Here is a 14226-nt window from a genome sequence, read left to right as displayed (position 1 = left end):
ATAAGGGACATGTAGAGAATATCGCGGCTTGCTACTACATCTCGAACCGGGACATTGGGTGATCTTCCTCGGGCCCGAAGGGAATCGAATAGTTGAGATCTGACAGAACAGTACTCGGCGCATGCCCAGACAACATGTTCGATTTCGTGATAACCGTTGCCACACGCGCAGATACCGCTATCCACGAGCCCAATACGCCGGAGATGTGCGTCCAGCGTGTAGTGATTGGACATGAGCCGAGACATCACGCGAATGAAATCCCGACTCACATCCATCCCCCTGAACCAAGGTTTCGTCGATACCTTAGGGATTATCGAATGTAACCACCTTCCCAGTTCACCATTGCTCCATGAAGTTTGCCAACTTTCGAGGGTTCTCTGATGAGTAATACTGAAAAATTCGCTGAAGCTAATTGGTCTTTCATATATGTCACCTTGCAAAGCGCCCGCCTTAGCTAAAGAGTCCGTTTCTTCATTACCTGGAATGGAGCAATGCGAGGGAACCCAAACTAAGGTAATCTTGTACGATCTTACGAACAAAGCACGCAGGCGCTCCCAGATTTTCGCCAGAAAATATGGAATGTGCTTTCTAGGTTTCATTGAACGGAGAGCCTCGATTGAGCTGAGGCTATCCGAGACAATAAAGTAATGATCGGTGGACAAAGTATCAATGATCCCAAGGGTATACTGAATAGCAGCAAGTTCTGCGACGTAAACTGAAGCAGGATCATTGAGTTTGAATGAGGCGGTGAGGTTTTGATTGAATATACCGAAGCCAGTGGAGCCGTGACCCGTCGGTGTAAAACATCTTGTTGCAGTCGACTTCTCGAAATTTACTATGAAAGATGCTTGGGATCACTTGCGGACGTATGTGATCCGGGATTCCACGAATCTCGTCTTTCATGGATGTGTCGAAGAACACAGTTGAATCAGCAGCATGAAAGAGATTGACACGATTGGGATAGTATGAAGAAGGATTGATATTTTGTGCCATGTAATCGAAGTACAAGGACATAAATCGGGTTTGAGAATTGAGCTCGACCAGCCTTTCGAAATTTGCAATTACTAACGGGTTCAAGATATCGCATCGGATGAGCAATCGATATGAGAGTTCCCAAAATCGATTTTTCAGCGGAAGGACGCCCGCCAGCACTTCTAAACTCATCGTATGTGTCGAGTGCATGCAACCCACAGCAACACGCAAACAACAATATTGGATACGCTCTAGTTTGATGAAATGTATGTTCGCAGCGGAGCGGAAACAGAAACTCCCGTACTCCATCACCGACAATATTGTTGTTTGGTACAGCCTGAACAGGTCTCCTGGGTGGGCACCCCACCATGTTCCGGTTATTGTACGGAGAAAGTTGATCCTTTGCTGGCACTTCTGTTTCAGATACCTAATGTGACATCCCCAGGTTCCTCTAGAATCGAACCAGACCCCGAGGTATTTGAAAGTTGAAACCTGAGCAATAGTTTGACCCATTAATTGAAGCTGTAGTTGCGCTGGTTCACGCTTCCTTGAAAATACGACTAGCTCAGTTTTCTCCGTGTAGAACTCGATACCTAGCTGGAGGGCCCAAGCAGACAAATTGTCCAAGGTATCTTGCAATGGTCCTTGCAGATCGACGGCTTTGGGACCTGTAATAGAGACCACACCGTCATCTGCAAGCTGCCTTAGCGTGCAGGAATTGACAAGACATTCGTCAATGTCATTCACGTAAAAGTTATAGAGAAGGGGGCTTAGACATGAGCCCTGGGGAACACCCATGTAGCTAATTCGTGATGTCGATAAATCACCATGCGAAAAATGCATATGTTTTTCGGACAGCAAGTTTAGCAAAAAGTTGTTTAGAGTCGGTGAAAGACCATGCTGGTGCAGCTTGTCAGAAAGAATTTTGATAGAAACTGAATCAAAAGCCCCTTTTATATCTAGGAAAACTGATGCCATCTGCTCTTTGCTAGCATAAGCCATTTGAATTTCTGTTGAGAGCAACGCAAGACAGTCGTTCGTGCCTTTGCCTTTGGGGAAACCAAATTGTGTATCTGACAGTAAGCCATTTGCTTCAACCCAATTGTCGAGGCGAAACAAGATCATTTTCTCGAACAACTTTCGGATACAGGACAGCATCGCAATCGGTCGATACGAATTGTGGTCAGAGGCTGGTTTTCCTGGTTTTTGAATGGCGATGACCTTCACTTGCCTCCAGTCATGAGGGACAATATTACCCTCAAGAAACTTATTAAATAAATTCAACAAGCGTCTCTTGGCAGAGTCTGGCAGATTCTTTAACAAGTTAAATTTGATTCTGTCTGGCCCTGGGGCTTTATTGTTACATGACAAGAGAGCAAGTGAGAACTCCACCATCGAAAACAGTGTTTCGCTCGCGTTATCGTGAGGGGACGCGGCGCGGTAGATCTTCTGTGCCGGGGTGGAATCCGGATAAACCTTCTTGCCAAAATCGAATATCCAACGGTTTCAATATTCCACGCTCTCATTAGTACTGTTTCGGTTTCGTATGCGCCGGGCCGTACTCCAAAGAGTGCTCATCGATGTTTCTCTCGTTAGTCCGTCGACGAACCGGCGCCAGTAGCTACGTTTTTTGGCTTTTATCGAACTCTTCATGCGCGTTTCCGCCATCGCGTACTGTCGGTAGCTAGCTGGCAGCCCGTCGTCCCGGAAGGTCTTATACGCAGCGGCCTTCTCCGCGTACACGTCTGAGCACTTTTTGTCCCACCATAGATTGGGAGGACGCCGGCGTGAATTCGCGTCTGGTACGCGTTTAGTCTGAGCTTGAATCGCGGTATCGAGAATCAAGCCAGCCAGGAACCTGGACTCTTCCTCCGGAGGAAGCTCTTGAGTGCACTCGATTTTGTCGGATATCGCGGACGCGTAGCTCTTCCAATCAATATTTCGTGTGAGGTCATACGAAACATTGATTGTATTCGGTGGCCCTGAACCGTTAGCAATATTGATTACGATTGGCAGATGGTCGCTGCCGTGGGGATCAGAGATTACCTTCCACATGCAATCTAACCGCAGCGATGTCGAGCAGAGGGACAGGTCTAAGGCGCTCGGACGCGCTGGAGGGGCAGGAATCCGTATCATTTCACCCGTATTCAAAATAGTCATATTGAAGTTGTCGCAAAGCTCATGGAGTAGGGTAGATCGATTATCGTCATGAAGGCAACCCCATGCCGTGCCGTGGGAGTTGAAGTCACCTAAAACTAGCCTCGGTGCGGGGAGGAGTTCCGCAATATCGCAAAGCCGTCGGTGGCTAACTAAGGCTCTAGGGGGGATGTAGGTGGAAGCAATGCAAAGGCCTTTGCCTTTAATTCTGGTTTGGCAAGCGACAACTTCAATGCCTGGTGTCGAGGGGAGGTCGATCCGATTGAAAGAATAGCACTTTTTGATCCCCAAAAGTACTCCTCCGTAAGAGTCTTCTTGATCCAAGCGAATAATATTAAAATCGTGGAAGTGTAGGGTTATTTCTGAAGTGAGCCATGTCTCGCATAGGGCAAATGCATCGCATTTCAAATTATTTAGTAAGATTTTAAACGAATCGATTTTCGGGATCATGCTTCTGCAATTCCACTGTAGAACAGTGATTAAATCCTTGACCTCGTTCGATGAATTAGCCATCGAAGGATACAATCGCTGAAAGGAGGGGCCATTTCGAAGGGAACTGCATCAAAAATGTTTTTACTGCGGGGAGAAAGCTTATCAAGATACTTTTAAGGGGGTCAGAAATGTTTAACGCTGTAGGAATACGGTCACATGTCAGAGAAATTTATTAAGCCAGCGCTGTTTACTTTCTCTGGCTGAGATATGGGAACACATGGGGTTTTTGATGTTCCTGGAAGTGCTGGGAACTCCTTTTCTGAGCTCAGGTTACTGAGACCGGGAGCGACTTGGTTCGGTTTTGCACCAGTACTTCCTTGAGTAGTTATTTTAGGGGGACCATGAAGAGACACCTTCTGGCCTTTACGACGAAGCTTGGAAGAGGAAATGTTCTTCCTTTTTCTACTACTTCTAGGCATAGCAGAAGATGTTCCCTCCTGGGGTTCATCACAGTCGCCTTCGTCAGTAGACAAGTTGATAAAGATGTTCGTAGAGACAGGTGGCGTAGCTATCTTAAGCATTTCAGCAAAAGATCGCTTAGAGCGTCCCTGAAAGGAACGCTTAAGATTTTCCTCGCGCTGTTTGTACGCGGGACATGAAGGGAGATCATGTGGGTTTCCCCCAGAGTAGAGACACTTTTCGACATCTCTACCACAGGAATCATCCGCATGATTCCCAACGCATTTCCCACAGCGGGCTGTATTGCTACAATGGGAGGCTGTGTGTCCCAATTGTTGCAATTAGTACAGTTCATGACCCGCGGCACAAAGAGGCGAACAGGTAGACGAACCTTGTCAAAGAGAAGGTAGTTGGGTAGGGCAGAGCCGGCGAAGGTCACCCGATAAGAGTCTGAGTTGACGTATATTTTCTTGCCGTCAGCTGCGACTGATGCTGAATGCAAACGTTTGCATTCCAGTATCTTCACTGACTTAAGCATGGGGTCTTTGAAACAGCCAGTCCCATATTTTAGCAGGTCCTCGCAATTCTGACTCGAATCGGAAACGACCCCACTGACTTCAACCCTGCTAGCTGGAATATACACCCTGTACTCCCTCGTAAAGGGCTCGTAGCCCTACCGGTGGGTCTGTACCGGATCCTGGAAAGTTACTTCCAAAACCGCGTACTGCTATACGAGACCGATGCCGGTCAGAAAAGGGTTCCGATTACCGCCGGAGTCCCGCAGGGCTCGATCCTAGGCCCGGTGCTATGGAACCTCATGTATGACGGGGTTCTGAGACTGAAGTTCCCTCCTGGGGTCAAGATCGTCGGCTTTGCCGACGACGTAACCTTGGAGGTCTACGGGGAGTCAATTCCTGAGGTAGAACTAACCGCAGAACACGCGATTAGCACGGTGGAGGAATGGATGAGCGCGAGAGGCCTGGAGCTCGCTCATCATAAGACGGAGGTAGTTATCGTCAACAACCGCAAGTCGGCACAACATGCAGTTATCCATGTGGGAGAAGTCGCGATCACTTCACAGCGAAGTCTGAAGTCTCTCGGAGTCATTATAGACGACAAGCTGACCTTCGGCAGCCATGTCGACTATACGTGCAAGAGAGCGTCGACTGCTGTTGCGGCACTATCGAGAATGATGTCCAACAGCTCAAAGGTGTGCGCCAGTAGACGTAGGTTACTGGCAGGCGTTGCCGTATCTATCCTCAGGTACGGCGGCCCGTCATGGTCAAGAGCACTGAGGGTAACCAGTTACCTACAGAAACTGGAGAGCACCTACCGCGTGATGTGCCTCAGAGTGATATCTGCCTACCGCACGGTATCACACGATGCATCCTGCGTGATAGCGAGCATGATGCCAGTCGGGCTGGTCATTCGGGAAGATGAGGAGTGCTTTGAGCTACGTGGAAATAGGGGAGCCCGCGAGCGCACCAGGGTGACCTCGGTCGCCAGATGGCAGCGTGAGTGGGACAACTCCTCGAAAGGTAGGTGGACCCACCGGCTGATACCTAGCATATCGAGCTGGGTGGGAAGACCCCATGGGGAAGTTCACTTCCACCTGACACAATTCCTGTCAGGCCATGGCTGTTTCCGTCAGTACCTCCACAGGTTCGGACACGCGGAGGTCACAGTCTGCCCGGACTGCCCAGGTGTAGATGAAACTGCCGAACACATACTGTTCGTATGTCATCGGTTCGACGTCGAAAGAAGAGCAATGCTTGACGTCTGTGGCTGGGACACAACCCCGGATACCCTTATTCAGCGGATGTGTCAAACGGTGGAGAAGTGGAACGCAGTCTCGGCTGCTACCATCCAGATTGCCAGTAGGCTACAGGTAATCTGGCGAACCGAGCAACAGACGGCGGGCACGGCTAACTAGTGATTGGTTAGTTGGAGCGAAAAAGGCCAAGCGCAAAATAAGAGAGTGAATGGTCTGTTCATGCCGAGGTAGGTTGGCGCAGCGAATGGCAACCGCGTAAGGGGTAAACCCAGCCACCCCGAAGCAAGACAGAAGAGTGAGTGTATAGGCGTATAAGTGGACTGCCTCATGCCAAGACGGGAGGGTCGTAGCGTAGTATGTTGGAACTAAGCTATCGATGCCTCATGGCGTGGCAGAGGAGTGAAAGGGTGAGCATCCAAGTCAGTCTCACACTGCATGTTAAGGGTGAGCATAAAAGTCAGCCTCACAGGTTGGTAGAGGCTAGCACAAAAGTCAGCCTAGCAAGGAATGAAAAAGGTGAGCACAAAAATTAGCCTCGCATGGTATGTCAGAAGTGGGGCCTAAGAAAAATGTCCCACATGGGATGCCAGAGGGAGTGACAAAGGTACAATAGAGTGGCACGATTGAGAGTGAATCAGGTGATAGGGTCAGCCTCACATGGATGGGTAGGGCGAGCACAAAAGTAAGCCTAGCAAGGAATGAGTAAGGTGAGCACACAAGTCAGCCTCGCATGGAACGTAAAAGGTGAGCACAAAAGTCAGCCTCATGTGGGAGTGTTTGAGAGTGAATCAAAGTGTGATTGAGAGAGCACCCAAGTAAGCCTCATACAGGATGTATGATCGCGTGAGTGAGAGTGAATGAGTACATTCAGTACAGCCATCCCCCCAGAAGTAATACCGAGAGGTAGTTCCTGGGAGGAATGATGGCGGAGCCCAATGGAGTTTAGTCGGTATTAATGGCTGGTCACCATTCGAGTCCGACACGCCCCCAGTGCACCCCGTGTGGTAGATTGGACCCTACCGTCAGCACGTGTACTGGGCTAGGACATAAAGGTCTTCTCCATTGTAAAAAAAAAAAAAAAGGGCTCGTAGCCAGCAATATCGTTTGCCTGAGTTGAACTGTTAACCACCACCCGAAGCTTATCAGGGCGAATTTTCGTTATGTCTGTCACGGCCGAATACCGATCCGTCAGAACTCGAGAAATCTGCCACAGATTCAAACACTTTTTTTCTTTGGTCCGAAAGAAGATCACAAATGGCCCGGTGGCCGAGCTCGGATATACCTTGAGCCGGGGAGCCGATTTTATTTCGACGTCCATCTCACCGTGAGATGAACCGCCGTCAGGGGAAGTCATTTTTGCACGGGCCTATTGCCCAGTGCACGTTATTAAGACAACCAAGAAGGGGAAACGAAAACTAATACTTAGCTTGTGTAGGTAATGGTACCCAGACGGCTTACTAGAAGAACACTGCTTCACTTCACTGACCGGCTAACGGTATTCAGAAACAGAAACACAAAAGAAGGGAAAAAATACTGAAACCTCAACTAGGCGTAGAGTGTGCAAATAACCTTGAACGCGGATTAACACTATTTGTCGCTATAGAGTGTACGGACCGTTGACAAAAGACTTCTATCTCGACTGAGTGCTCGATAACGAATGAAAGGTGCTCTTATATATACTTACCAAGTGTAATAAGAATGAAAGACATTTCCATAATGTTATATTGTACGAACCAGCTATTAAATCATAGTTTGGAGAAATGAGAAAGGCACAATTGCACCGCTAGGTGGATTAAAACACGTTTTTCAGTTTAATATTACCGCGGCTATTTTATCTTTTACAATTTTTTTTCCTTTACAAAATTTTAGAACTCGAATAATTTCTTTTCTTGTATATAGTTGTCATGTCATGTATAATAATAAAATGTAATATATACATTTTAAAGCTTTTAATGAATATAAACAACGCGAACATTCTCGTGTTCATGATTGAGAAAGGCACAATTGCACCCGTAGGTGGATTAAAACAGGTTTTTTTTTATTCTGGTTGCTCTGTTCAACGGTATGTATGATTCCGACTCAATCGGACGATTGCTGCAACTGGAATCCATACTGAATTCTTTTAGGATCACGAGTCAAATCCCGAAAGGTTTGACCGGGCTAAAGCGCACATTCTCAATTGTAACCATCAAACTTACCGAATTACCCACTCAATTATGCACTGGAGATGTGTAAGATTAGTAGATACAGAACACTAGATTAGGATTGTCGCTGGCATCAGTGGTTGGAACATCATTGTTTTGATTCCGGGATACACCTGTCAAATTGGCCAAATAAAAAAAAGCAAAAAATAATCCTCTATCGTTGTTTCATAGCGACTAAGCATTTTTGTTTATTTTAGCCAGCAAAACAATTGCCATTCTTGGTTGATGTATTTTCACTAATTAGAATGTACAAATTGTCTAAATCTGTACTGAATTTTAATGAATTTTCATTTCCTTGTACGGTATATACAAACTCTTCCATTTCATAACAATAACAGTCGAAAGTGTACACCGAGAAAATTCGTTATATTGAATATATTGATTTCACACATATTTTTTTGCAACTTGTAGTAGCACATAAAAATTATCTGTCACGCATAGATATCATGTGAAAACTAATGAAATTATAATAGTATGTCACATAGAAATTTGTTTCATAGCAGATATCACGTAATTTTTCTGTTTGCCTCTCGTTTATTCTGCTGCAAATTTTATGCATTAGACGTTTTCGATTTTGAATGTATAAAAATCACAGCAGAATAAACGAGACTGAATTGAAGAAAGGCAAACTCTGCATTTTACTATTTCGAAGTTCAACTAACGGTTTGTGGTTACAAGCAGGCCATATTTTTCTGCGTGTACCAAAAGTGCGGACCAAAGACTTTTAATAGAGAGACTTTCGATAACTTGACAGATTCATACCGAAAGAAAAACAAACATGTTCCGAGGCGAAAACAATGGGAACACCAGCGACAATCCTTATCTAGTGTCCTGTATCTACTTAGGGTACACACGAAATATAGAGTTCTATGCAAATCAGTTCACACACACACTAATTGGGGGTTTGTTTTCCTCCAGCTGTCATATATAAAACTGTCAGCCAATTTGAACATTTGAAATAGCTCGCCTAAAGTATTTATAATGGTGTTGAAATGCTCTGACACTGTAAAACTTATTACGGACACATACAATACCGGTTGGTCAAGCTCCATGATGAAAATAATCCGACCGAAAAGCTATTTTCGATTTGGTTTCCTCCACCTATGACACACTAATACAGTTACACATTGTCAAGTACTCTATATGCAGTTTGACAACCACAGCGTGCCCCTGGCGAACAGAAAAACCAGTCCGACAAACATCTTTCATTAGTTCCGATTCGTTTGATGTTGGATTGAATCAACGGTTTTGTCGGACGTTGTGCCCAGCAGTTAAATAAATCTGTGATATTAAAGAAAAATGTGTGAATGTGGCAATCCTGGCTATGGCTTAGGCTTGTGCTGACATTTGGATGCGAAATGTGACAAACCTGGATTCAGCAAATCAAATGAAGCGTATGGGTGCTTACAGAGTGGCGGGTAGAAGCTAAGCTGGGCTAGAGCCGACATTAGAATACGAGAAACCTGCTTGCTGCAAACCAAAGGGATGATGTCAGAGTGAAAGCCGAGCGGATAGACACTGGCTACATGCTTTTGCTTTGACAGGTTCTATTTGATATTCTCCAAGCAGGTTTCTCGCATCCTACTGTCAGTACCAGCTCATACACAGTTTCTCGCCGCCACTCTGTAGGCGGCCTATCGCAGTAAACGCAAGCAATCCGCGCAGATCCGCTCGGCTTTCATTAGGTTTGTTTCAATACACGCTTCTTGCTCCTACTTGCTCCGTAGCAAACAGGGACAAAAAAAACTTGCTAATTATTAATTTGGTGTTCTCCTAGAAGTAGAAAAGGAGAAGAAATACTTCCAGTTTCTCCTGGTGCTGTAACAAACCTATTTTGACATCAATCCTTTGATTTGCTGCAAGCAAGTTTCTCGAATCCCGCATCCTAATGCCAGTGCTAGCTCCAGCTCAATTTCTCGTCATCACTCTGTCAGCGGTCTAACTCAACATTTACAATCTGTTTACTGATATGCATCGCAGTGTTGAATTATTTTACATGTCATGAAAAAAAAAATCTGTACCAAGCTGTACTTTTTTACAAAAATATGTTATCCGTATCGTACAGAATCTGTACCAAAAATACTCGAAAAATCTATACCTTTCTAGATAAATCTGTACTTGTGGCATCGCTGCTACACACTTTTCAGATCTGCGTATCGAGAAGCCATTATTAATCAGTTACTCAGCAGCCAAGTTAAAGAATTTTTCTAAAATAAATTTAAAAATAGTTAGTCTGTTAGAGAAAACAACTCGAATGCTGTTAAGACCGACGATGGCGAGATTGTATACGTTAATTAGGTCATTAAGCCATACGCTGCTTTCGATTTTTTCGATGCAGCTGACGTTTTATCAAACTTTTTTTTATTTTTTGTTCGCAAAATTACAAATATTTTTTTTACAAAATTGAATTATCACGGCAAAGTCTTCCATTGGATTCCCTAATATGTGCTGAGTGTTAGCAGAGTGTAGTTGTGTGAGAAAACCGGGTAGGGTCTTCACCACACTTCAACGAACCTGTAAAAGGGTTTTCTTTCATAAATCATAAATAATACCGCAACCCAGAAACAGTTCAAATAATATGCCTTTCGCATTCTTTATTTGACCATTCTTTAGTATCGGTATGATCGACTCAAAGTACCTTCGAGTTTAGAGTTACATTACATTGTATGAGTCGCCTATGTCTTTATTCTACTCCCTAGTTCGACAGCGATGGATATTCATCACTTTACTACCTTCCCTACTCAGAGCGTCGGCATCGTCCGAACTAATGGCTAAAGCTTTCTCTCTCGCAATATTGCTCTCTTGTGGTATCCCGAGTGTACAGGTGTACAGAATAAACATAGTAATGATGAATTGATATTACATACCGAAAATTGATTTTCCAACACTTCCTCTCAATTTATCATTCCTAAACTGCTAACTAATTTGCAAAATCGAGTTTTATATAATGGTTTAGTAAACAAATCTGCAATCTGATCTTCACTTTTAATGTATTCCAGTATCATTTTCTTCTCTTTAATCAGATTTCTCATATACATATATTTAATATCGATGTGTTTGCTTCTTTGATGTTCTCTTGGCTCTCCTGCTATTCTAATACAGGGTATGTTGTCCTCGTATATAGTGAACGGGACAAATTGTATCCCAACTTCACGCAATATACCCGACATCCATACACCTTCTTTAGAAGCATAGCAAAGCGAAACCAACTCAGCCTCTGTAGACGAAAGTGTCACGAGCTGTTGCCTCTTGCTGCTCCAGGACACGATGTTTCCGTACACCGTAAAAGCATATCCCGAATTAGACCGACGTTCCTCAACGTCATTCGCGAAGTCAGCATCCGCATAACCCTTAAGTGGCACGTCGTCTTTATCTTGATGATATAGCAAACGAAAAGATATCGTCCCTTTAAGGTATCGAAGAATCCTCTTCAACCCAATCCAGTGTTCCTCACTTGGACAGCTCTGAAATTGACTCAAAATATTTACAGCAATTGTTATATCAGGTCTAGACATCAGGGATAAATACTGCAAACAACCCAGAAGTTCCTTATACGGTTCATTAGTTAAGTTTCCTGATTTCACCCATTTACAATTTGCATCCATAGGGGTGGCAACTGGTTTACAATCTGTCATTCCAAATCTGTTCAATATTTTGGCAATGTAAGTCGATTGAAATAATTCTAATGATCCCTTTTCAATATTTCGTGTACATTCCAGCCCTAAGAAAGTTTTCAACTGTCCCAAATCCTTCATTTTAAATATTTTAGAAAGATTGTTTTTAATCCAATGGACATTCTCGGTATTACATCCAAAAATAAGAATATCGTCAACGTATAATACAATGAATAACCCTTTTTCAAAACAAGCATACAGGCAAGTATCACTGTTCAGCTGTTTGAAACCCAACTTAGAAATAGTTTCAGTGAAATGATGATTCCAACTTCTACCCGCTTGTTTTAAACCATACAAACTCTTGTTTAGTTTGCAAATTCTTGTATTTTCATTCTTGGTTCGAGGTAAATTCATAAATATTTCTTCTTCCAAATTCCCATATAGGAAGGCAGTTTTTACGTCCATTTGATGAATTAACCACTTTTTCTTCACAGCAATTGCCAGCATAGTCCTAACCGTGGTCATTTTCGCAACTGGCGCAAAGGTTTCCGAATAATCTAACCCTGGCCTCTGTGAGCAACCTTTGGCAACAAGTCGAGCTTTGTACCGTGGTAAACCACCTTCATTTTTGATGCCGAACACCCACATGGAATTGATAGTTTTTCTTCCCTTAGGAAGCCCACTAACCAATGTCCACGTGTTGTTATCATCCAAAGCCATAAGCTCTTCATTCATTGCTTGTTCCCACTTGTGCCAATCGTCGCGTTGCATTAATTCATCAATTCGTTGTGGTACCTCTTCAGAATTATGAGACATAACAAAACTAGTTTCAAAATTATTCAGCCATGCTGGGGTTCTCGTGTTTCTTTGACTTCGGCGTCTCTCATCAATAGCTATATCTTCGAGGTCATTAGAAACATTCTCGGTGTCCACAAATTCATCTTCACTATCAGAAGCATTAGCTGATTCAATCTGAGGGTCTATTAATTCTTGTTCATTTTCTATTTCGCATTCTGTTAAAATTTCTTTCTCGTGAAATTCAACTTGCTTGCGTTCCTCGTCAATAAAACTTCGGAAATAGAAATTATTTTCATCGAATTTTACGTCTCGTGAAATTATTATTTTCCCTTCGTCTTCGTCCCATAGTCTATATCCATTTGGTGCGTACCCAACCATAGTAAGAACTTTACTTCGTTTGTCTAATTTCGTCCGATGTTCTTTATTAACGTGTGCATAAGCTAAACAACCAAATACTTTGAGCTTACTTACATCGGGCTTACTTCCAAACCACATTTCATACGGTGTTTTCAACACCTTCAACGCACTTGTTGGACTACGATTTAGTGTATAGCATGAAGCATATAATGCTTCCCCCCACAAACTCATTGGTGCATTACTTTCATGTAAAATGGTTCTTACTTTTTCCATTAGGCTTCGGTTCATTCTCTCGCTTACCCCATTTTGTTGAGGTGTATACGGAGCGGTAGGTATCATTTGTATTCCTCTTCCTCGACAGAAGGCCAAAAATTCTTTACCATAATACTCGCCTCCGTTATCAGACCTCAGTTTAGAAATACGAAGAGAGAAATGAGAATTAGCAATAGCCTCAAATTCTTTAAATTTTTTCAAGAACTTCACTTTTTTTTGACTCAACAAGTAGACCATGACAAAATGTGTGAAATCATCTGTGAAAGTAACAAAATACCTGTAACCATCATGTGTCACTTCAGGCAATTTACCACAAACATCGGAATGAACTAGTTCTAATGGCCTTGATGATCGTATTCTTGGATCAATGTTAAATTTTTCTCGCGTTTGTTTCCCAAAAATGCATGAATTGCATCCAAACGGGCTCGCAATCATGGAAGATGGTACTAGATTCAACCTCTCAACCATATTGTCTCTTACCAGTCTGGATAAACTTTGCATTCCCAAGTGTCCAAAACGAGCATGCCATAATTCAGTTTCATTCAATCCTTTACCTGTTAATGCTTTACCAATATTTTGAACTAAAAACAGTTCCAAAATATAGAGACCATTTACCTTTTTACCTGTGATAATAACATGACCTGTCTCATCAAGTATTTCCACCATATCATTCCTGAAAACAACTGATTTTCCAGTAGATTCAATACGAGAAACTGATAGGAGATTTGAGCTTAATTCCGGAATGAAAAGCACGTCGTAAATATCAACCTTACGCATTTTATTGGTCCTCAAACAACAGTTTCCCTGTCTCTTACCAATGATACCGGTACCAGTTTTAGCGGTATCAATTTTTAGTTCCTGGCAGTCCCACATCTCGTTGAACGCTCTTATGTCTTTAAACATATGTTGAGTAGCGCCGGAATCCATCACCACTGGAATAAACGTTGTCGATTGAACGGGAAATTTTCGTGAGTCCATACAGAAAACTCGAGAGTCCTGCACAAAATCGTCGTTCAGCCTTTTTAATGGCACTCGTACCATGAAGCTACCATTCTGACGTGTGACTAACGCTACATCCCGATGCTTTCCATCCGCGTGCATCTCTACCTGAGGCTTATCCTGCTGCTTTTTATTCCTCCACTGTCGACAAAAACGTTGTTTGTGGCCTGGCTTACCACAATGGAAG

This window comes from Topomyia yanbarensis, chromosome 1, assembly GCF_030247195.1.
Source record: "Topomyia yanbarensis strain Yona2022 chromosome 1, ASM3024719v1, whole genome shotgun sequence".
Lineage (NCBI taxonomy): Eukaryota > Metazoa > Arthropoda > Insecta > Diptera > Culicidae > Topomyia > Topomyia yanbarensis.
This window is presented reverse-complemented; position numbering follows the sequence as displayed.